The following is a 24,843-nucleotide window of genomic DNA, read 5'->3' as shown; positions in this document are numbered from 1 at the left end:
TTACAGTCCCTTCCTTTTCCCCCCCACCCTCTTTCTCTCCATCTCCGATCTATTTTAATTAAAGTGTGCGAGATGCCAAAGGCCAGTCAGCCAGTCTCGTCGTTGCCTCCCGACTGTCAGCTCATGTTTGCTTTGACTCACACCGACAGTTCCCCTCCATCAGTCCGTCCCCACCTCCTGTGTGCAGAGTGCGCATCATTTCCCCCTGTTTACTCCTCTCTCTGCTCCCTAACTCATTTATTTCACAGTACCCGGCTTCGTCGTAGGTTTCAGAGTGCAGGATGTACACAATTGAAGCTCTTATTCTGGCAGCGTGCGAGAAGCTTGTTAGTCATTGTGAAGACGTAATGTCAGAACACTTTGTCGAAACAACTTGGACCTTCTTTAAAGTTCATTTTCGCTTCTTGAAGAGGCCCTATTATGCTTTTGGGAAAGCAGGAAAATCTAAATAATTATCCAAATGATGGATGCTAATCACCTCTGTCCGGCTCTGTACAGCACCTATCAAACTTTTAGTAAAGATTGATGTGAGTTTAAGACTTTGTTTTCTGTGTGCTGTGTTTTTCCTCCTCAGTTCTTGTTTTGCCTTTTGATCCACCTACACACCTGCTCTGCATCAGCCTCATTAGTCCTTGCCTGCCCCCACAGTTCCTCCCAGCCAATCAGCGTTCCCCTTTGATCACCTATGCTTGAACGCCCATTTCTCCGCCTGCACATCATCCCCTCGATGAGTTTGTTCAGTTTTGCCTCACCTGCACCAAAACATTCAATTAAAGTTATTTCTCCAAATGCCTACAGTCTCTCACCTGTTGCGACACATGTCCTTTTACTATTTGCTCATTTAAAGATGTTGAAGCAGTTTATTAGAAAAGCTGTTTTTCATCAACCCAACTAATCCAGTGTTGCTCCACCCAGCTTAGTTTATATTCGCCTTAACTCCTAAACAAGTTGGATATACCTCTGACCCATTCACTTCACCACAATGCCTCATTCTTAACCCACTGATAAAAAACAAAGCACAATTTAAAGACAGGAAAGGCATAATTGGCGATGTCAGCATGAACATAAGCTGATTAAGATAATCACATGTTCCATGCAAAGTGTGTTTTGCTTTCTAACAACATGCTGTCTCCTCCCCCACATCCCCTGGAGGAGTCGTATCAGACCCCTCATCTGTCACATCACATTCTTCATGCAAGCGAGTTCCAGCTAATTAATGTGCAGAGAGAACAAATCGGAAACATTTGACCTCCTCCAGCTTAAAAATAAGTCCCACAATCCTTTGGGTTTGTCAGAACTGCGCATTGGGATGTCCCGATTTCCAGCTCATGGATGTGTGTGTGTTGCGCGTGATAATTACTGCAGTGCACGGGCTAATTGGGCCAGTGCATATTAATTCATTAAACTGGCTCCCTGCTGGTATCCACTCCAAATCTGGGCCTCCTCTGTTGGAAGGGTTGGTGTCCTGAGAGAAATGCTAAGGAATTATTCTCAGCTAACATGGTGAGATATCGAGATGTCACAGCTGAGGATAGATATTCAAAGCTGCCTTTCTACTGTACAATTTCCTCTATTCTTTATGAGTGTGCTGGAATTAGAAAGAATCTAAGCAGGGCCCAATTACAAATCTCATCTTTATGACACCCGTCATTTTCTTCAGTTCTTCACGCAATTAATTAAGACATCTTTGAAAGCTGACAGAGGTCATTTAGCTTTGTCATGACGAGAGTGTATGTACATGTAAGAGAAACACATATGAAGGCCACTAGGGCCCAAAGGGGCTGTTGCAGGGGCCTGGTTTGAGAACGGTTGCTATAGCAAACTGCTTAGTATTGACTTCTGGCAAAGACTAAGATCCTCTGTTTTTTGTCCGATCTCTATCCTGTGTGTATATGTGTGTGTGAGTGTGTGTGTGTGTGTGTGTATTTTTAAGCCGTTCATCTGAGAAAGCCCTTTATTACATGTTAAATGAACCAAATGAGCAGATAGCAATCAGCTAAAGGGCAAAATGAGCTCCTGCACAGCAACACTGAATACAATGGAGGCAGGCTGTGACCTTAAGCCATGGTGTGTGTGTCTGTGTGTGTTTGTGTGTGTGTGTGTGTGTGTGTCTGTGTGTGTGTGTGTGTGTGTGTGTGTGTGTGTGTGTGTGTGTGTGTGTGTGTGTGTGTGTGTGTGTGTGTGTGTGTGTGTGTGTGTGTGTGTGTGTGTGTGTGTGTGTGTGGTCAGGCTACCTGAGGCCACATTATGCATATAGGCACTATAGAGAATATAGAGCACCATCAGCAAATCACCCATACGAAAGAGTCTCCATATTTCAAATCAATTTTTTCGCTTTATGAAAGTGTTTGTCTTTCACTCAGAGAATACATAATGAAAGCTGCAGGCGAAAAGGCTATTTACTAGAATGGAAAAGAGAGTGGAAAACAATCAAATTATGGCTAATCAATGGCCTAACAGAGCTTTTGCAAAGCAGAGGAAATGTAGATAGATGGGGAGAGAGCTAAAGTGAAAGGACGATGGAGAGGACTATGATGGAGTTTTGACAGAGAAAACGGGTAAAATGTCCAAGCGAGTGGGCTGTGGGAGAATGGGATGATGATGAAGGCAAGTGACAAACCTAGTTGGAAAGCGGGAAGAGGAGGAGGAAGAGTAAGTCGCTCTTGGTGCCTCCGCAGGGGGAGAGGGAGAAAAGCTGATGATCTACATAAGAAAACACTGACTAGGCCTATATTTAAAGTGTCTGCAAAGGTGAAACGGAGAAGACAATCAGAGATGAATACACATTTGGATTAGTCTTACTTGCTCTGTTTGACAGAATATAAGGATATACAATATATATAGTTCATGGTCCCGAAAGCCACATTTTGTTGGGTTGTAGTGCTACACACACCTGCCCTCAACTTAAAATAAACACAGCCAACAAAGTGGAAAACCAAAGACTCAGTATCTCCAGGCATGATGTGAATATAAATGTGGGTGTCATCTGCATAAAAGTGAACATTTTCGTTCAGATTTTTTATGACCTTTGCAAGTAGGAGAACGTCCTATCATTTGTTGTTAGTTGACTTTACAACATCTGCCCAGGCACTACAGATGGATAACTCCGGCACAATGTGTGTTTAATACCCACATGTGTATTCATGTGTACAGTCTCTGCTAAATAAACTCATAAATAAAACAGTTATTATAAAACAGGTGTCCGGAAACAGAGCCTTGGTGCACCCTATAGAGTAGAAGTTGGAGATAACTGTTTGCTTTCAAGCTAGTATGAATGAAAACAAATGAGTATCTGGCCAAACTTTGGAATATCCACTACTATGGAAATCAACAAAAAGTTTTGCTCTGATTTTTTTTATGACAAATCCAGTCTGTGATTTAGTTCAGTGCAGCACATTTAGTACGGTGTTGTTACTGGGCACCATTAGCATATATTTCTGACATTATGAAATGAAATGATCAGTGAGCATATGATTTGCAGGTCAGGCATGCACTCCTCAGATTTCTCCTTCCCACAGTGTGAAGTTGGCAGAGGAATCAATAATTACATATCTCGCTCCAACACTAAGCCCTCCCACTGACCTATTATTGGCAGTGCTCCTAATTGCACCCTTCAAACCACTCCTAAAGACTGGAAGACACTGAAATGTTGAAGCGACGTATCCAGAATTTAAGGGTAAGCCACAGTTATTAATTGATGCTGCAGTGAGCGCTGCAGCGGGCAGAATATTTTTGTCTTTAATGGTGCCACTCGGGATTGCACTCAGGCAAAGTGTGCATTACTGCCCATCTATAATTGATGTGTCCCGTTCACCACACAGAGCCCTGACTGGGACAACTGTGTAAAGGGATACTTCACACACTTCGGATTGAAATGAATGGCGTTCACACACACACACATGAGATGAGATGAGATGTTTCTGTCACTTTTCCACTTCACTTCCTTTATTTAATGATCAACCTATCTCTTGAACAAACTTCGTAGGCATTTTCATTTAGTTTTCAGGGATTCTTACTCCCTTATTTCATGCCATTAATAAGCATGTCAGTGTATTTCAAAGTGTGTATTTGTTATTAATACTTTCCCACAGAACATTAAAATAAAGCTGTCGGTGAGTGACATTGTATTTGACAAACTAGTCTGGTTTTTCTGAGCATTCACTCAGCAAATAAAGGCGTCTACTAATCACGTTGATGCTCAAACTCCAGATCCCCCTGATGACATTTCTGGCTTCTCGTTTTAAATCCCTGTCATCATGGTGCAAACATTTGATTAATCTAAAAATAAATGTCCAAGAACACTCACTTCCCAATTGCACACATTTTCTAGGAACACTTAATCCAGCAGAATCCCACAAAGTGTGAGCAAAGTTTGTTATCCTCTGTGGGCGAGTTGCCATTGTTAGCATGTGCATATTATGAGATGGACTTATGGGTGAGTCCTAATGATGCCAAGCAAACACACACACACACACAGACACACACACACACACTCATCAAGGGAAAACTTATCAAGGCATAGGCGGCTGTCTCGTTCCCCCGCACAAATACACAACCACAGTAAGTAGTCCTTTCATTCACACGCTCCAAAGCACACTCACATGCATGCTAACATCACTTAGGAGTCTGATGTGTGATCAACTGTCCACAACAATACTAATGAGTTGCTATTGTAAGAAAACAGCTGGGTGACCCGTCCCTGACTCTGTGCGTCACAGCTACAAGCGGATTATGCTAATGCATGCACTTAAAGCAAGACAACAGTGATTTATTTCAGAAAGCATCATTGGAGGCGTTTATCAAACCAAGAAAGTTCTTTTGCTCTTTAGCTGATAGCTTTATTTCCTCAGTCTTTTATCTCGCTTGCTCTGAGCCAACATTGCTTGATGTGTTTTTCGCTGATACAGGTATTGTTTTATTGAACCGGTAAAAGCATGAAGTTAAGATAGAGAAAGGAAGGGGGGACAGTAATAAAGAGATATATATATTGTGTCCCGACACAGGCTTATCTGAGAGTATGTGATTGTGTGCAGTGCGGTATTGTGTTATTGTGTGCATGCTCTACTTCTAAAGCCCCCTGTCGTCTCAAGGGTAAAAAGTTGAGAAATTGGGTTTTAAAGTTTTGATTAAAGGTGGAAACTTTCTATGAGTTTTTCTATGAGTTAAAGGTGCCCAACGATGCTCATACTCAGGTTCATATTAATATGTTGTGTCTCTACTGGGATGTCTCCATGCTTTAATGTTCAAACATCTCTTTATTGTTCTCATACTGCCTGTGCTGCAGCACCTCTTTTCACCTTCTGTCTGAAACCAGAGCCCAGTCTGGTCTGATTGGTTAGCTGGCAGGCACTGTTGTGATTGGTCAACCGCTTAGGGATGTCCCGCCCCTTAGCCTATCACGAACAATGTGTTTGAGCGCTAGCAGAAACAGGCACAAGTGTTACATAGGGATGTCAATATGGGGGGCTGGTTGAAACTCCCTCTGGAGGGAACACAGGGATTTCAGCCTTTGCAGACCCTTTACATACATACACTCCTTTAGAACACACTACAGGAAAGGGGAAGCCCCCAAAAGCATAATAGGGCCCCTTTAAGATTCAGTGTATGTACAGTGGAGATATCTAATTGAACTCGTCCACTTCAAAGTGCTTCAAATATGAAGTGATTGCTCTACTGCGAGTACTGAAACGGCTTGAAGGAGAAAAAGCCTCACCCGTAAAATTAGACTTTGTTAGGATAATTACTTTCCAACATCAATCTCGTCAACGCACATTTGTGTTCTGTCACTTCCTGTTGGTTACCATGGTAAACTGATGTCCCAAGGGGACTACAACCAAAGCCCCTGTGCTTTAGTATGTTAATAAGGTAAGAATCCAATAGTTCAGGATCCATAGTGGTTACCTCTGGGGGCTGCATCTTGTTATTGAAATTGTCTATAACAGAGGAGCGTGTGTGAAATGATGGAATTCATATTTTATTATTCAACACACATACCTCTGACCAAAGGAGGCGAGCACACAAAGACACCTACATTAATCAGCTACAACTACAAATCAAGGGAGCCTTATATCTTCGGATTTTCCTCTATTTCCGATATAACTTCATGACATAATCAGGGGAAATCTGACTTGTTTTGTTATGTTTTTGTATACTCTCATGAAAAAGCAATTTTCAGTTTCTGGACGACATTACAGCCACACTTGCTTTTTGGTTTTCTTCAATAAAGCTGGCAGCCTTTTTCAAATTGCTTATTAATAAAGTATGCATGATGCACTTACGATTTCAGACATGCTGATTACTGATGTCAACAAAGCAATGTCTTAAACAGGCTTAGTCATCATCAATCGGATTTCTATTTCTGTTGATCATTGTTTTGAGGGCTGTGAAACTGCAGATGCTGGATAAAGTATTTCACTTTATTTGAAAGAAACTCATTCTTATGTCACATATTTGTAAATCAAATGTGAGGGCTATCTTTGGTGTCTGCAACAAAGGTAGATTGACTTTTAAATGCAGTTTGAATGATTAAAATCCTTTAAAATCACTTCAATTCGACCCAAAGACTCTACCCCTTCACTTGGTAATGATGTTACGAGTTCATACTAGTAGTTTTAGGTCTTAAATGTCAATCATTTTGTCGAAAGCTGGTTTTATGCTCCTTTGAAAAACTGTAAAAACGAGCCATTATAGGCTCTGTCCCCCCAGGTACGCCGGTCTTCTGAGGAAAGGACAGGAGGTTGGTTCTGAGGAGCGGAGGCTGCCGGTCGGTGAGGTGGGAGGGGGCCTGGTGATTGAGGGCTTTGTGAGGGAGGAGAAGGATTTTGAAATGGATGCGTTGTGAGACGGGGAGCCAGTGAGGGTTCTGCAGGACAGGGGGGATGTGGTGGGTGAGGAGACGGGCGGTTTATACGACAATACTTTACAAAAGATACATTTTTTCAATAGAGTAGAAGCGAGATTCTTGGCTGTAGAAATGATTATTTCTTGTGCTGTGATCGTGAGATTCTGGGTTAAAAAAGAAGTCATGACTTGTACTGTTTGGTTTTCATGCTCTCCTTCATCTCCGGCTCCAGATGAGTCATGCATGCTGCTCTCAGCTCATCAATATTACAAATCCTCCCTCCCTGTGCCAGCGGGCCTGAGCAGCATTACTAATTTAACTTTTATTTTGCTGTTTTCTCTGCCTGCTGAGATGAGTCGGGGAGGTTTTGAAGGAGCATACTGTGGAGATGAGCCCCTTGGTCCCTGCATGCTGTAGACAAGATCTAAAGCTTGCTGTCAAGCCATTGATTTATTGCACCAATCATATTGTCAGCTGCTGAAAAAAATAAAAAGTTTTCTCGTGTAAGACAGCTGCAATGTTTCCTTTGATTTATTTTGCAGTATGATTAGGAAGTTAAACGGCTGTGTTTGTGTGTTTGCTGGCCTTGTATTGCATTGGTAATTGACTTCCCTAGTATTGTGGGATTTATCACTCTAACAACCACAAAGGTCATTCTCGGCTTCACCTCATCGGTCTCTGGTTTGGGCAGTTAGGGTGTTATTGGACATTGATCTCACATTCTGCATCCTTGAATTCATGAGAGGTCAATCTCCGGGCTAGGCTTGTTTTTCAAGGATGAGAATACAACAAATATACAGAATAAATGTATTTATGTTATCACTTTGGCACCTAGTTTGAGAAGCGAGCAAAAGCAATACCTTAGCCATGGTGCCTGTTCGTGCTTGTGTGTTATGTAACCACTGTGTAGTCTTAGTGTATTCTCTTCAGATGCTATTAACTAGCCCTGGGCATTTATCCAAGTCTAATCCTCTCCTACAAGTGGCCATGCTTGTGAGCAACAGCTGTATCAAGTGCTTCTCATCACATTACAGTTATCCATAAATGATAGACGTCTAATTGATGTCTGCAGCAGTGAGCAGTTCTCTTATTAGTTGCATCATAACTTAATATTCAGTGTGTTTAACTTATACCTAGCTTAGTTATCACTAGCAGGCAGTTTTACAGAGAAATGCATTAAAGAGGACAAATAAGGCTAATTTTATTTAAAAAAAGAGAGAGTCCAGTTGAGGCGTTTCAGGCAGGGGGGGTTGGGTTAGTTGAGTAAGAGAAGAGAAACTCCATTTTCAGTCAGGATTTCAGCCTTTGCAGACCATTTACATGCACAAAAACCTTTATCCAGATGTATATGTGGGCATTCATTCACTTAATTCTGAATACAATGAGTTCAAGGCAGGTTAAAACATACATGTACTGTATATTCTTTTTGAATACACCCATTTGCACTCCACATTTTTAAATGCATAAACTGGAAAGCAAAGAGCTCAGCCAAGTGTTATCCTACAGAATGAGGAGAGTGCTTTCAAATCATTCCCAGAGAAAGGTCTCTTTATACCTGGGAACTTTCATTGTGATGGGAGCAATGGAAGGCGCACTCACAGATGAACACTCCAGCAATCCTATTTGCAGCTTCATGCGCAGTCACTCGCCTTCACCTGAAAGATGACACTCTTCATCTCGGCACCGAAGACTTTGCCTCTCTGCTTCAATATAGGGAAGGACAGTAGAATATCTTTCACCTTGCTCCAGAAGACCTTGGAGCATCTGCCAATTCCATGATTAGGTTAAGATGCAGCGACTGTTGTGGGGATGGAAAGCACTCCTTGATAGAGTGGCTTCTGTCCATATTATTCCCTGAGGAGCAAAACAGGCTTGAAAGAAGGAGAATTTGCAGAGTTGTATTGGGCACACTGCACTTTGAGTGTAATGTACGGCAACATATCAGAGCCATTGTTAGAAGATCGTAAGTAAACATGTGTTACTACTTTGGATTTTCAAAATAAGGTGCTAACAAAGGGTATCTATATTCCAAATACAAATGAACATGTAAGGCTACCTGTGTCCATTTATAAATCAAGGAATCACATAAAAAAACGTCTATATTGTGGCAGCTTTTTTCTTTATCAATTTAGGGATTTCTAAGGCCTTTTTAAAGCACCACAAGTTTTCTGATTCTCTGATGTTTTTTCCCACAAGATACATGAGTATTTATCCCTCATAAAGTCTCAAAGTCCCTGAAATCATGAGTTTTATTTCAGAATATACTCTGCTGTGACAGATCCATTTTCTTTGTTTCATTTTCTTCTTGAAAGAAATCTCAAATATCTCAAGATGGCTCATTGGAAGTGGAGTCCCCTCATCCATCTCAATGTGTATGAGTACAAATTTGGTATCTGTGTAGCTGAGGATTTAATAAGAAGAGTCATTCATTTTCATCAGTTTAGACTCGGCTCCGTGCCCTCTCATTAAATCCTCCTGTTGCGATCTTACAGGTGAGAACATCCTCTCCTTGCAGCCAAAGGAGATTAAGTAGAAGCATTACAGTGTGCAGACGAGGTATTAGCGGCAGTTTGTAGTTGCATTAAAACTAGCCGTCTCAGTCTGAGTGCAGCTTAAACTCTGTGGAAACCCAGAAGAGATACGCATCACTGGAACAGGACCTGCAGACTGTGACGCCACCAGCATTCACCGCCTCTCTTAATTGGTTGCAACATACAGGGTCTGACAGCAGTTACGTTTTTCACACAGACACAACTCACTTCCTGCAGTGTGTGAAGCAGTCTCTAGGGATGATTTTTATTGGGATTACTGGAGAGAAAAAAAGTCCCTCTTTCCCTCACCAAAATAGCTCTGATATAATCCCTCTGGACACAGGTGATATCAGCTGCTGCGGGATTAACGGTTGCCGGGTGGGAAGGTGTCGGGGGAAACCTGGCTTCCTCCTGACACACATTTTCATTACTAGATCATCCTTTGGGGAAAATATCAATGCACAAAATACACATATTCGACAGTAAACTAGGACTGTAAATGTTCCAAAAATGTAAACTGCTGTAAAAATGTTGCATTTACCTCTACTCTAATAATTTCCACAAACGGTAAACATGTATCTGGAGAGCCATTAATAACGGTCATTATATCACAATGAGAGTAACAAATACAACATTTTACAAATAGGTAAATGCTAACATGGTTTAAAAGGTCTTTTTAGATTGATATTCTGTGACAATGCATTGCCTTTGTGATTATTTGATGAGAAAAACATGCAATATGTGCAAGTCAGCTAGCAATTTTGGTGTGTTTGGATTTGAACTCAGGTCAAGTGGTGTGGGTGGTCACACACTCAGGAGTAGATAACAATATTCCCTTCCATTGGCATAACAAAGACGTAATCAGATTACTGTTACCTTTCTAAACATTTGGGATTACTAGCAAGATTTCAAAGATACTAAAAAGAGTGTTTGTTGTAAAAGGATCAGATTGTATTTCTTCTCTGTTGAGCGGTGGTGGCAACAGGGACAACTAAGGAGGGTTACTGATTACTTTTTCTCACAGGTAACTATTGTAACGGTAAACATTTTGAAAGTAACCCCTTCCAACCGTGGCTCTTTGTGAACAATCACCCCGCTCCTTTGCAATGATATCTGCTTTCTGCTCTTTATTGAACGCTCACGTCTGTCTCCCAGTATCTTCACTGGAGATGCAGGTGAGGTTCAGGCCAACGCCGCTGCTATTGTACTTCCTGAAAAGACACATCTCCAGTTACATGTCCATCTCACTCGTGGATTTTTCCACATGTCATGGAGCTTGGGTCAAATGGAGCGCCGGAAAACGCTCCGACTGTCACCACCTGGCACGAGAGGACGGTTTAATAGTATCATGTGATTTAGCTGAGTGATTTGTACCATAAACTAACTCATTTGGTCCGAGTTGATTTCCTGTTGCTGGGTTTTTCAGAATCAATAGTTGCCAGGAGTACAACAAAAAGCTAAGCTGTATCCTAGCAACGCAACAGCAATGATGCAATCTATAAGCTGGATGCAGGTCATTGAACGCATCATAGGTGTGTTTGTTTGGCTACGGCTTATTTGCGGCTGCATGAGCGTATTAGGAGGTGGAAAACAGACCCCTGGCCATCCAGCTCGATAGTGAAAGTTTTCTCTGATAGTGATGCCTGCAGGCCAAAACATCTGACTGTGTTTCACGGGAGAAATCACTTTATATCTTCTTTAATAAATACATTACTCCTCTAGACACAAACGGTGCAGCTGGAGGTGCTGTGATGTGAGGAGGCAGTCGCAGAAAGCTGATATTAAGTTAAACTCTGTCCTCCGGTGGAGTAAACATCCTCTGGGTGGATTAGCAGAGCTTCTGAATCGGTAGAGTGAGTGCAGCTCCTCTTGGGTTTGACAAACAGTCACAAGGTACCACTAAAGATTTTACTACCTGTGCTTTTAGTAGTGATGTTTTCATACTTCCTTGGAATATCTGCTTGTATTGTGTTACTGTAAGACTAAGCTACCAACGGGGACATATCTTTCCCATCCAGCTTTATATTTTGTGGTTTGCAGCAATAGATTTCTTTGCGATTTATTCTTTTAACAGACCACTGCATGTGGTTTATTTTCTGCGTCCCCACATCATAGCCTGCAGCGTGCCCTGTGGACATTTCAAAACCACTTTTACCAACCACACCCCATCTGTATGACCACCACTCTATCTGAAGACTCAAGTGACATCATGCTAGGCAATTCATCAGACGTGTAAACTTAAAAGTGACTCACACAAAGCCCTTTCTGTTTTTCTGTAGTAAAGAAAGCATTTCGCCACACAACAACCAACAGACTGAGAGGCTTTAAGAAAATCAACGCCCGATGATGTCAACAATATGCAAATTAGCGAATGACAATGTCTGGCAACTTCTGAAGCTAGGTGCAGTTATTTTGGTTGTTCCACCATACGCCATTTTCCCTACTGGGGATCATGGCTGCAAGGAAATGACATATTGGTAGCTGGGGATATCGTCTCTTATTCAGCGATGAAAACAAAAGCGTTACCCTCTTCCTGTTTTGCTTCTTGTGTGACGTTAATCCACCCTTTGTCTTTATCGTACACATTGGCAGACAAAATGGCATATTGAAAGCAAAGCTAACAGGGAACCGGTGGAAATGTTGATGATGACATTATTACATTACATTTTGCAACCAGTGATGACTTTATAACTGTATTTTAAGAACAATCTGGGAGCTTAGGGTTAGGGTTAGGGTCAGGGTCAGGGTTAGGGTTAGGGTTAGGGTTAGGGTCAGGGTCAGGGTTAGGGTCAGGGTTAGGGTTAGGGTTAGGGTCAGGGTTAGGGTTAGGGTCAGGGTTAGGGTCAGGGTTAGGGCTAGGGTCAGGGTTAGGGTCAGGGTTAGGGTTAGGGTCAAGGTTAGGGTCAGGGTTAGGGTCAGGGCTAGGGTTAGGGTTAGGGTCAGGGTCAGGGTTAGGGTCAGGGTTAGGGTTAGGGTTAGGGTCAGGGTTAGGGTTAGGGTCAGGGTTAGGGTCAGGGTTAGGGCTAGGGTCAGGGTTAGGGTCAGGGTTAGGGTTAGGGTTAGGGTTTCCCCTTAATAATAATTTAAAGGCAGTGCTCACAAAATAAAAGCTTTGGGCACATGAACGGTGGATTAAACGTCTTGTGTTTCCTGTTGTTTTTTTTCCATGTTTTCTTTATTTCAAAACCAGGTTTGTTCTTGTATAGAAGAGCACATATTATAGGCTGTCTTTCAGACAGGGTTGTTGTTTTTGTTGGGTTCCTGTGTTTAAACACCAGTGTGTGTTCCTCAGTGGTGACTGACATTGAGAACACCAGAAAGCCGAAACACTGCCATCAATAAATAATGTATTAAACTGATTGTGGTTCCTGCCTTCATCTAAAGCAGATCCCAATGCTTTATCCTACTTCAACGAAGGTCACACCGGTCTAATGACACGCTCCTTTAGGGAGTCGAGCTCCACCCACAGTGTGGGAATACTTCCCTTTCTAGATTACTGAAATGAAGGTCAGTTTTCTGGGCCAATGTTTCCCACAGTGACCATTGCGCCTAGGGAAGAGGAGATGGAGGATGCAACGCAACACGACCGCTGCACAGTTACGCAAGACCCAGAGAAAGTGCAACAACAGCATTGAACCCTGGCTCAGAGGAGGGAAAGTGCCAACGGTACACAAAACACATAGGATAGAGAGGGAGTAGGGGAAAGGAGAGGGAATGAGAGGAGGAGGAGGAGGGAGTAATTCAATCACATCAGTGTCCTCATTCACAGGACAGAGAGACAGAGTTATGAACAACTAATGAAATAAGTAAAAGCTGAGTCAGATATTCGTCCCTGTCTCACCGTCGGTGAAACAACAGAGAGGTGAGACAAGCAGAGGGATGAAGGTGTGGGCAGAGAGAACACCATGGACAAAGTGGGACAGGGACACGCAGTGCTTGTTTCTTTGCTATAGAGACATCTCCAGGTCAAAAGGTGTTGAGTATAAACAAGAGAAAAACTCTGCATTGCAACTTCCAAACCAACTCATCCCTCTGAGCTGAGGAGTGCATGCATGATCACACACACACTCACAGTACAAGGCTTTGAACACACATCCATCAAAGCCTCGACTTCAAGGCTGGGCTATCTTTCACACTTCATTCCCCCTATAGATTCGTCCCTATGAGGCCGTTCTCCTGCAGATACAGCAACACTGAAGCTTTAGATCAAGCTTATGTCCGGAATCACTATTGGACGACCCTGCAAAACCTCCACGTTTTTTTTAATAACTTTTACATCCATTGCAGAGTCTACCTACAGCATCTACTCTTGGTATCTGTACGGGAGACAAGGAGTAAACAGCGATGCTAGTGTGGGTATTTCTCTCAAAAAGAGGACAGTGCTCTTGAATGCAACTCAAGGCCTGACCCCGCCCCCAATCACTCCCCTCATTAGGGCTGCTGATAAATGGCACCTGTTGGCCATTGTTCTTTGCTTTGGCTCTGTCTGCCATGGTCGGTGGTACAGGTAGGAAGCCTATTTTAATTCATGTATAACTTGGTCTCTTCGATCTCTGCTTTGTTATGTTCAGCTGCTGCTTCCTTACAGTTTGTCAAAACCGCATTCCTGTGGTGAGTAGGGCCAGAACATATGAATTGTTTGTATGTCGCATGGTGAGCCATTCTTAACCTACATTTGATGCTTTTTTGTAGGTTCACCTGCTGCTGTTCTTGTTTTGCATTTGCTCTCTTATGATCTTTGCTTATGTTTGGCGTATAATTGTTTAGCTTGGAGTCTTTTTCTTTAGCATTTAGCTTCTATTTGGCTGTTTCGGTTAGCTTTTAGCCGTCGCTTTGAGGTATTGATTTGCTTATTTCAGTTGTTGCTTTTGTTCTGCTTTGTATTTTCCCCCTGTTTTCATTGTGATTTAAACCAACTGGGATCTTTTTGTTTTTACCTTTTTGATTTTAGTGGTGCTGAGTGCCGGTTATTGGGGGGGGCTACTCACCCTCACTGTTTGCTGTGACTGCACCTGGTGAGTGTATGGTAGCACCCTAGCCGGCCACCTTACTTACTGGGCTCAGCCAACCTTGGTCTTGGTTTCTCTTTTTCATATACACAGACTTTATAATATTAGATTTTAAGATCCTATTAGCTAACACATCCTACGTGATTGGCTAAGGGGTGGGACATATCAACAGAATCGGCCAGCTAACCAATCAGAGCAGACTGGGCTCTGGTTTCAGACAGAGGGTGAAAAGAGGCGCTGCAGCACAGGCAGTATGAGAAAAATAAAGAGCTTTCTGAACATTAAAGCATGGAGACATGTCAGAGGAGATGCAGAAAATACAAATATGAACCTGAAAGTGAACATAATAGGAATGATATTACGAATTAGGTTTCACTTTGGCTCTTAATGTTGAAGCTTCAAGGTTTCAGAGTGAATTAAAACTCAGCAAGAAAAGATAAATACTGTCGCTGTCTTTCCATTTTTACTTTAGTCTTTTAACTGGACACCCCGTTGACCATGAGTACAACATCCCCATCAGAGACTTTGAACGCTCTGAACTCACCTCCCCTGTGCACATGATAGGAAGCCCATGCTGCGCATGGAAATTGTAATACTCTTGCCATCTTCCAGTTGCTTCTAACTCTTCGTTAAATGTGTCCAACCCCGCTGTGATTCATTCTGCTCTCATTCCTTTATATGCCAGTGTATGAGATCTTAGCAATAATCCATCTATGAATAATTCCTCTTAATCGGTCCTATAACTTTTATCTTAGTATTAACAACATCCTCTCCCATTTCATCCACCACTCTGCCCTCCTTGAAGATGAATTTTTGGGTAGTATTTCCAGTTGGCATGCATCCGGAGCTTTATAAGGAGGTGAATGTGGTGAGCACACACTGCCCACGTCAACAGAGTGCGTGTTTCCCAAACAGCCAAAGGCTAATGAGAAACGATCATCACATGCCACAGTGGCTGATTAAGAGGCTGACCATCCTTGAAACCTATGCGTCACATTCCTCATCTAAAAATCTATCATGGCACACATTGTCTGAGGAAATCGTTTCTGCCGCTGAACCCTCACATGCTCCCTTTAGGGTTGTGTCGTTTTTGATTTTCCTGTTAGGGTAGCGCTGGTTACGCAGGGCAGCTGTCCCTTCAATGAGCAATCAGACTCAGTCCGGCGAGACCACCGACTGAGTCATCTACCTGTAGACGTAGGGGGAAAAAAAAACCTGCCCTCAGCTCTCTAAAGTTCTGTGAGGTGTGACAACGTATATGGCTGATGTCTGGCTCAGATGGCCAACCGCAGTGTGTGTGTTTTTAAGGTCTGGTAAGCTGCTCATCCCATCAATATCGACAGGCTGCCTGCCTGATGTCTGCAGGTATAAAGCACTGTGCTTCTGACCTATGTTGTGTGTTGATGTGCTTCTATATGAGAGGCTGCCTAACAAAGTAAAGACCAAAAGCTGCATTTACTTCCAGCAATATCCAAATTATGCATTGAAAATAAGGGGTGCCACCGCTAAAAATGTTCTAAAAGGAAAAAAATGGTATGCTTGGTTTGAAGTTGCAATCTTTTCCCTTCCAGTGAAAACACACCTGGTACACAAATCACATTGTACAAGATGCAAGCGATTTAAACGTCCACTGACGCTGAAAGGAAATAGAAAACAGAAATCAGATCTATAGTATGAACTTACTGTACTCAAATAAATCGTGAAACTTAACCCAAATGTCTATGACTATTAAACCCCTTAATAAATGTGTAAAGCTAAATGGGGTCAAAGTTCAAAGATGGTGTCAGTCTTTTCTATGAAGTTGTTCACATCACAGGCTCCAGTTTTGTCAATCCATAAATGCCTAAAGGAAACTGTGTTCAACCCAGTCCGACCCTATTCTCACTTTAATGGAGATAAAGTACTTTAAACAAGCGTCCTTCTTCATTTCCAAATGTAATCAGACAGAAGGATCAAATCCTATTAGTGAAAAGAGTCCTTTTGCAGGGTAAGGGTAAGGACTCTTTCCCATTGATTTCAAGACTTCGCTTTTCTAATTTTACTCAATTGGAAAAAGAAATCATGTGACTGACCAGTAGATTACAAGGTTTGGCTACTTTGTCCAATTGTCTTCATGCATGACTTTCAAAACATTGGATTAAATGAATCAAATTCTGGTGATAAGAATTGTTTCTGGCCTATTTGTGAAAAAGACATGTGTTCACCAGTTTTACATCTGTTTTTCAGTGTGTGTGGGGAAATGCAAGAGGTTGCAAAACCAAGTGGTGAAACTCGGAAAAATCGCTTTGGAGTTTCAAATGATTATTTCATTGTTTTCACTTTTTGATAGAATTTTGAAGCAAAGCACACAATATTTAAATAAAATGGACACTGCAGTTAAATGAAAATGGAAGAATATTTTGTGTTTATGTAACTGTTCAACAAAAGAAACATAATCATATGTCTGTGCCATGGAAAAAATATAATATAGGTAATGAAAAACTGTTCACACTATATAAAGACCATGACTCCTATAATAAATTGATATTACACATATACTGCATATTGCATATACATTATTCACAAAGCCTGCCACATTAAGGACATTATAGTCCCCACTGAGTCAATAAAGAACATTAATTTCATATCATATGTGCTGGTGTTTGACCTATATGCATCATTAAGTACAGAAATATGGCGCAGTAAATTATAATATTACACAAACAGTATGGTGTGCCATTATTCCACGATGTGACACACACATATACATCTTCTGCTCGCAGAGGGAACAGAGAGGGGAGGGCAGTAGGAGGAGGGCTGTGCGCAACCTCGGTGCCAATAGGCGCAGCGCTGTCTAATTAAAACCCTACCACGTAATCCCAGCGAAACCATCCCCCCGTTTAAATCCACTCCACTGGCGCTCACCACTTACACACAAACACACACTGTCCTCCTCAGCAGCAGCTATCCCGTCCCGACCCGGCCCCTGGAGGAGAGAAAACCCGCCAGCACCAAAGCACCAAGCTCCGCATCGCAGCACCGTCACTGCTGCCTCTCGCCTGCACGGTAACATGGTTTGCAGGGCTCGGCTGCTGTAGCCAAGGGCCATTTAGTCACTCTTGAGTGTGAGTGTGTGTGTGTGTGTGTGTATGAGTGGATGTGTGTGCTTTAAAGAAGCAGCTGTACGGAGATCCAGCAGCACGACACATCAGGAGCCGAGCATCCCTGCATCTCGCCCCGGCTGTCCCGCACCCCGGCCCCGCTGCACCGGAGCAGGGACACGGTCCTCTCCAACAGAGACCCAGCTTTATCGGGTAAGACAGAGAGTCTTCGTATATGAAGCAAATGTAAAGCCTATGTAAATTATTAACGTTTTCTGCAATGCTTTGGAAGATATGATGAATTGGGTGTCAGAAAAAGCGATTTTATTTACCCGTGGAAACGGTGTTTTTTTCGGCTGTGTGGTGGAGACAATAACCCGATGAGTAGTATAGCATAGCACCGTGTGACCTGAACACATTCCCGTATACCCCCTGCAGATTGTTGGATTAAGAATAAGACATATCATTTGAATTCCTCTGACGTTGACCATCTTGCTTTAATCGAGTTAAAATACAAAGCATGGAGACCTCTTTTAGTTTCGCAGCCGATAGGATGAGAGTGATATTAGCCTGCCATTTTTTTTATGAATGATCTTTACTTGGGACAGGAGTGGAGGAAGGATGGTGCGCGTGGTGGTGCTCTTGATTTCCTAGCTCTCCTCCACCTCCTCTGTCTCACTGCCATGAGATGCATTTATCTTCCAGAAACAGGCAGACAGGAACGAAAAAGGGAAATGGAAAGAGATTGAACTGCATCCCCTTATTTCCTGCGTTATTTCTACCTTACTGATAATTGCCCTAGGCTGTAATGTTCCTGTTGAGAGTGTGATGAATGACTCTGACTGTCACAGTTAATAACAGCATGTTCTCATATAGCAACCAGAGGTACAACGATGGGTCAATAAAGGGATGTACTGAAAAACAACAGACAACTTTTTGGATAATTGTATCGTAAGAAGCCTATTTTTCATTAAAACATCTGAATATTATTGACATTTCTGGATTTATATCCTATTAATGTGTGTATCTTTGGGGTTTCCTCTGACAACACCTTGAAGAATTCACCATTTCCAGGTTTTTTAGACCAAACAATAATAAGCAGATCAATCGATAATGAAAAAAGACATTAGTTGTAGAAATGAGCATTTACCCATGCATTAGTAAGTTAATGGAGATTTGAATTGGATATTTACTGTCTCTTTACAGTATCGTAAAATTCTAACAATATTAATTGAGCAATCCTATGCATACTATAGTTATTGTCTCCATAAGTGGGTCTCACACTGGGACTCACTCACTCACTGGTAATAGGTTGAAAGCAGCCCTATTTACCAAGCAGTGTGGTTATAATGCAGCGTGTGGTCTGCTCCATTAGCCTCTTACAGCTCTCTGCCATAAAACCTCTGCATCTCATGTATCAAGTGACCCTGATTTACAATTGTATCCATATTGGAAATCTCTAGCTGATTGATCTTAATGCTGGGGACCAAATCAACATATCTCTTATACGACAGCTTTTTTACTTTCCTTGAGTCTGATTTAGGCCCTGCTTTACTACGCAGATTTTAAACCGTTGTTCTCCACGTTTTCTCTCCTAAATGCCACCAGCTGCTGAACATCGTCTCTCAAATCCCTTCAGCTTTAAATGGTTCCTTTCCAGCTTGGCTCAAAGTAAAAAAATATTGTGAAGAAAGCCACCTGATATATCCACAGAGGAATGTTCAAATGAGCCTCACAAGTAGCCGTTGCAGGGTCTAAAGGCACTTGGTAGTTGTCATTTAGGGCGGCTAATAGAGAAAATAGTGATGAGAGGTCTTATAATGAGGCCGGCGGTGGATGTGACCCCGGGGTTAATGAGAATGCGGTGGAGGAGTGGTTCGAACAAATTGATTTGCGTCGGGATTTGAGTGCTAAGGATACTTGCTAAATTCAATTTACTCCCGATAGTGAGACAGGCCAAATCCTGCTGCTGATGTTTTGGTTTGGTTTAGCCTAAATGTGCTAGTACTATTCCAGCTGTTACATAAGAAGATAAGTGTGTGCCGAGGCACTGCTGTCTCGCCTGCACACACACTGATGACTTGTACATGTACAGATCAGATGAGGTATTAACCCCGAGGTGTTGTGCACCTTGCTTGTTGCATTCAAGGTGTATTTCAATGGAGCAGGTTTCATCATGTCTCTTCAATGGCTCCTTCATGTATCTATAGTGTGAACTTCTCTTCCTGCACGCGTTCAGTTGTGTTGCTCATACAGTATCGGTGACCTTGCTTGCGTGCAAACGCTGCTAGAAATTCTTTGCAAGATGCCCCTGACCGCATGTATGCATGGAATTCATAAGCACGGCATCAAAGTCACTTTCGATTAAGGATTCAGTCCTGCCACGTGAGCGCAGGTCAGTGGAGGATCATGGGATAGAAAACACTCCTAGAGACCTCGGTGGTGCCGGAGCAGCCTGTGGTCGGATCCCTCTGCAGAGGCCGGCTGTTTGTACATCTTCTGGCAGCATGATGGATGTGGAAGGCCAGAGGAATGTTCTCTGTGGACAACTCTTGAGGGGTTTATGGGGAAAAAATAGAACACAATCAGTAGCAGAATAGCAAAGAGATGGACATAAAAGACCCAGTTTAGAATGACTGTGTGGTCTGGTGGTGACTCGGTAATGGGGAGGAAATTGCTGTTTGTCCTTTCCGAGACATATGTTGCATATTGCCTTTTAACATGTTGTTTTAAGCTATTAGCAAATACCACTTTCCCGTTCAACCTTATCACCATGACAGTCTGCTTCTAGGTATTCAACACAGTTTGAAGAACATTTCTTTGACATGCAACCTCTTTTAGCCTGGAAGTAGTATGGTACTGTTATACTGCTGCAAGTGTGACTATGACTCTAAATACTGTAATTTGTGTCCTTTCTACTACCAAGAACACACTTTTTCATATAGTATGTATTCAAGACAAACAAAACCACCTAAAAGGATTATTTGTATATCACTTACTCACCCAGTAGGACCTTGAATTCAGTGAGAAAAGCAGGGACAAAAACAGAAATACAACAAATAGCAGAAGGGTGACTCAAGATCTGGCTGGCACTTTTGTATTCAGGTCAGACTATATTGCTCATTGAAGGGATCTAATTCAAATCTCAGGGCCATGACACAAGCTTCCCCTCACCTTAACCAGATTTAGTTGGTTGCCTAAACTTATACAATATATAGGTAGAAGATTAAAACACCTTAAACACTTTGGAAGACAACAAATGACCAGTTTTGTTGTGAAGACTTGTGTATTGAGAGCAGATATGTGCCCTCACTTCACTGTTCCCTGTAGATGGTTTTCAGTCCCTTTGTTTGGGTAAAAAAACCCTGGATCGTTCGTTCCCATAATCCATCTCAGTAGTATCTTTCATCAGACCCTCTCCGCATCCTAAATGTCCACCTCCTTCTCCTTTGCTTTGTCACGCAATTTCTCAAGCCTGAGCCTAAAAATAATCCAGATGAAACCACCGTGACGTCAGACAAGAGACACAGAACACATTATACAACCCAGGCTGAGTATTATTACTTATGACTAGTAAGGGAACTTAAGTCACGTAGCGAGGACACAGTTGCATTTTTATCCTAGTGAGAGAGTCTGGAAAAGGCTACTGTAACTATGTGCCTTAAAAGGCCTCTCTCTCTCGTGTGTTTTCATGGGGTGTGGGCAGCACGGGTCTACAGGAGGTCTGCCTTTCACATGTTTCCTATAATCTGCCCTGATCCTGCGGGGAGGGGCGTCTCCTGCCCATCACACATCCATCTCATGAAGCCCCGCAATCATGCGGAGGCAGCAGCTGCTCTGCTGGAGGTGGTCTCTGAAACAAAGATGCTCCCAATCAATCCCGATGTGACGCTCCGTGTGGCTCAGAGTACAGCCGGGGATGAGTTTGGTCCTTGTTAGAGCTTCATGACCGTATGACTCAACCTGGAAGGCGGGTTGCCAGTATTAGAGGTTAAATCTGGATAATGAGTCGTGGCTGCACCTTTGATTTTTGCCGTGGTCCTGCCTGACACACATATTTTTGGCATCATCTGGAAGAGTGGTGACATTGAGCATCAATCACAAACGCTTTTGAAGTTAACATACTTACATTTACTTGTGTTGAATGGTATGGTGTTGTAATGCATGTTGTTACAACCAGCCGGTAAGAGAAACCAGAGGGTTGTTTACTTTATCGTCAGAGGATTTCTGAATAATTGGCATGAAGTCTGAAAATTCTCCAACACTTGGCAAGAAGTGACAAAGCTACTGTCACAGAGAGCCGTTGTGATCACCCTCTGTATTACGTGTGGTGCTCATTAGCTAGTATGGTACGCTTGGTAGTCGCTATGATGCTGCAAGCACTACCTGTTCCTGTGGTGGTGACCGTGTCCGCTATCTCACCCCTGCTGTACTACTTCAAGAGCATGGCTCGGTAAAATGCCTTTTCACCACCCTAGTGCAGGACATTTGTCATGGATCAGGTGTGTCGATACAGAGAGGGTTTGCTCACTGATGTCTATGGTCTACAGTCAGTGCAACACCAAGTCCTCTGCTTTGTTTGCCTTTGTTCACGCTAAAAATTCACGCTGGAATCACAGGAGGATGTTTGAAAGTTTCCCTAAGTATCGCTTAGCTCTAATTGGTTTGAGGTTCCTTCCATTTTTCTTTCCCATGTTCACTGTGAGATTTCTTTGGGAGTGTTTCATTCTGCACTGCGAGGGTCATATGCTGCACAAACTGTAAAGAGGCAAATGTGTAACTTGTGATATCGGGCTATCTATAGAACATTTAACTGAACCTGGAGGAAGGAGGTTTTTGCCACTGCTTTGTGAATACTTTGAAGTGAGTCCAAACAAATCAGATATGGAGCTTAAGCAACATGTGTGTTCAAATCCCTCTTGTTGGGAGGTCTGGCTGCATCAAAACACACTGGGTCAGAATAATTTGACAAGGATGGTGTGTCATTTTGTCTTCTAGTGAACATCAAATAAAGTAGGGGACGGGAAGGCGTGTCAAAAGATCAGAGGGGTAATGTGAGAAAATAAGTTTGGAGAGATTTCTGAATATTTGACAGTGATTTTGCTTCCTGCTCTCTTGCCTCCTTTGACTCTCCTCTGACTATAAGGAGGCTGAAAGGGCAGCCAATTACTCGCAGAGCTTGCCATGTGTTTTAGCTAATGAAGTCAGAGGGGAGAAAAGTGTGTGTGTGTTCTTTAGCATGGAAGGGCTCTCAGCTGATACAGACACACTTCATTGATACCTTTGTTGAGATCCTATCTCAGAGCAACCTCTCCCTCTACTGCCACGTGTCACCTCTCTCCCAGACCAGAAAAATATCTCTCCCTCCCCTGTCTCACTCCTTGACGTCATTTAATTTCCCGCTTTTGATTTGCCTTTCATCTCTTCTCATTTTTCTCGTATCTCTGTGTCCATTTCAAAGGGCTGAAATCTGACGGGGCTAATAGTTTAATTAGTCTCTTCAGACCGAGAAGCGTAACAGGAATATTTTTGTCTTCTTGTTGCTCCCCTCTGATTCTCCTCAATGCCTTATTTAGATGCCTCTTTGAAGCTTAGTATTCATCACGGACGACAGGCAACAGCAGTACCCTTTATTTGTTGTTTTCTTTTTATACTTCCTGCACAGAAACTGATAGTTTGCTACTCCTGTTGTCTGACCTATTTCCATTGCAATATCATAGATGTCACAGGCTCTTTTCTTTTGATATTTGTCGCCCTGTTTGGCCAAACCAGCCTCGCAGATTCAAGTACAGCTGACTCAGTGTTGTATCTCTGCTTTTGGTTCTGTTAAACCAGCTGTAATTTCAAAAGAAGGCTGTAGAATAACCCCCGAAGAAGCTGCACCAAATACCGCTGCCTTGGACTCTTCCTTTTTTTATGTGCCAGGGAAATTTCTCCAGTAATTTATCACTGTTGATTCTATCCGCCCTTTATTAAATGTTGACAATGCAACATCAGTCAGCATTAAAGTGATGAAGTGATCGCAGAGCACCTAACGTTATTACTGGCGATTGTAATCACTGCTGCATAGGTAATTCCCTTAGTCATTTTATTCAGTACGTTACCTGCCCTATGAGACATCTTACAGGACATACAGTAAAGACAGTAGGGTATGGCATACAAGCAGTGGTGGAAAGTACATTTACTCCACAGGTACTTAACCTGAGTATTTTCATTTTATACTACTATATTTTTCTACACATCTGCTCCATTTTGGAAGCACTTTACTCCACTGCATTTATTTTCCTTGTTAATCTATAAATTCATATTTTGACTCTAGGAAAAACCTTTAAAATATGATTATTTAATATGGGGTAAACCATCAAACATTATATGTAGTAACTATAACCATGATTTGGTTAACAGAAAATGAAATGGCAGTCATTTTGCTATGAAGATTTTTTGTTTCCGGTTCTTAAAAATTAAGATTTAATTTTCAAATATTAATGCTTTTACTCCTAATACTTTAAGAACACTTATCAAGTTGTACTTAAATACTTCTACTTAAGTTCCATAAGTACTTTTGCTTTAAATTGTGACAAATGCATACAACAAAGGTCCCAAAGTCTCAGTACCATGATCTATAACAAAAACTGGGACCTTTTTACTTCCTGTTAAATAAGATAATGCCTTGAAAACTATGTACACCCTTGCACAGCTTTGGATTAAAGATGAATAATAAGAACAGCAGCCCTAAAAGAGGTCCTGCAGCTTGTGAAGAGGGATGTACAACAACATAAACTCAAGATAAAACTCTGAGGGTGAACTGAGAAATGGAAACAGATAAAGCCTTGGTTGGATTGTAGGAGGAAAAGAGGCCTGAGATACGAACTGATGTCTGACATTGAGTTGGTGGAGGAGTTGTACACTGGACAGGTTTTTTTAAGATCTGAAGCACCAGTTTTAATCATTAACTGTCTAAGAATCCAGACAGGGAAGAGCAGGGCTGATGGATGCAGCTGCAGTGTGTAAATCTTTCAGTCGTATCAAGAAGAATACTGGGGGGTAAACTCCTGACAACTGGGTGTCCTGCCATAAATCTTCCATCTTCTCTGGACTGTAGAAGGTCCCTGGACTGTTGAGGGTCCGGTCACATCACTGAAGTCCTCACTGAGTCCGTCGTTTACGATTGCTTTTGACTGATGAATGGCACAATCTTAAGCTACGTGATAGGCTAAGGGGCGGGACATCTCTAAAGGGTTGACCAATCCCAACAGAGCCGGCCAGCTAACCAATCAGAGCAGACTGGGCTCTGGTTTCAGACAGAGAGTGAAAAGAGGTGTTGCAGCACAGGCAGTATGAGAAAAATAAAGAGCTTTTTGAACATTAAAGCATGGAGACAT

At 42.3% G+C, this 24,843-nt stretch overlaps 1 protein-coding gene across 2 annotated transcripts in view; it reads left to right on the top strand.

The window, feature by feature from the left end:
* Positions 1-13,856: 13,856 nt before the first annotated feature.
* LOC134875323 (hippocalcin-like protein 1) overlaps positions 13,857-24,843 on the top strand; it is a 40,530-nt gene continuing 29,543 nt past the window's right edge. Inside the window, exon 1 of one of the 2 annotated variants that reach the window (XM_063899851.1) lies at positions 13,857-13,879. The gene's annotated coding sequence lies outside the window, so the exon portion shown is untranslated. Of the gene's footprint in view, positions 13,880-17,261; positions 17,675-24,843 lie in introns of those variants that run through there. The other variant, XM_063899850.1, reaches the window with a different exon arrangement.

This window comes from Eleginops maclovinus, chromosome 13 (assembly GCF_036324505.1).
Source record: "Eleginops maclovinus isolate JMC-PN-2008 ecotype Puerto Natales chromosome 13, JC_Emac_rtc_rv5, whole genome shotgun sequence".
Classification (NCBI taxonomy): domain Eukaryota; kingdom Metazoa; phylum Chordata; class Actinopteri; order Perciformes; family Eleginopidae; genus Eleginops; species Eleginops maclovinus.
Note: the sequence above shows the minus strand (reverse complement) of the source record. Positions and strands in the feature narration are given on the sequence as shown.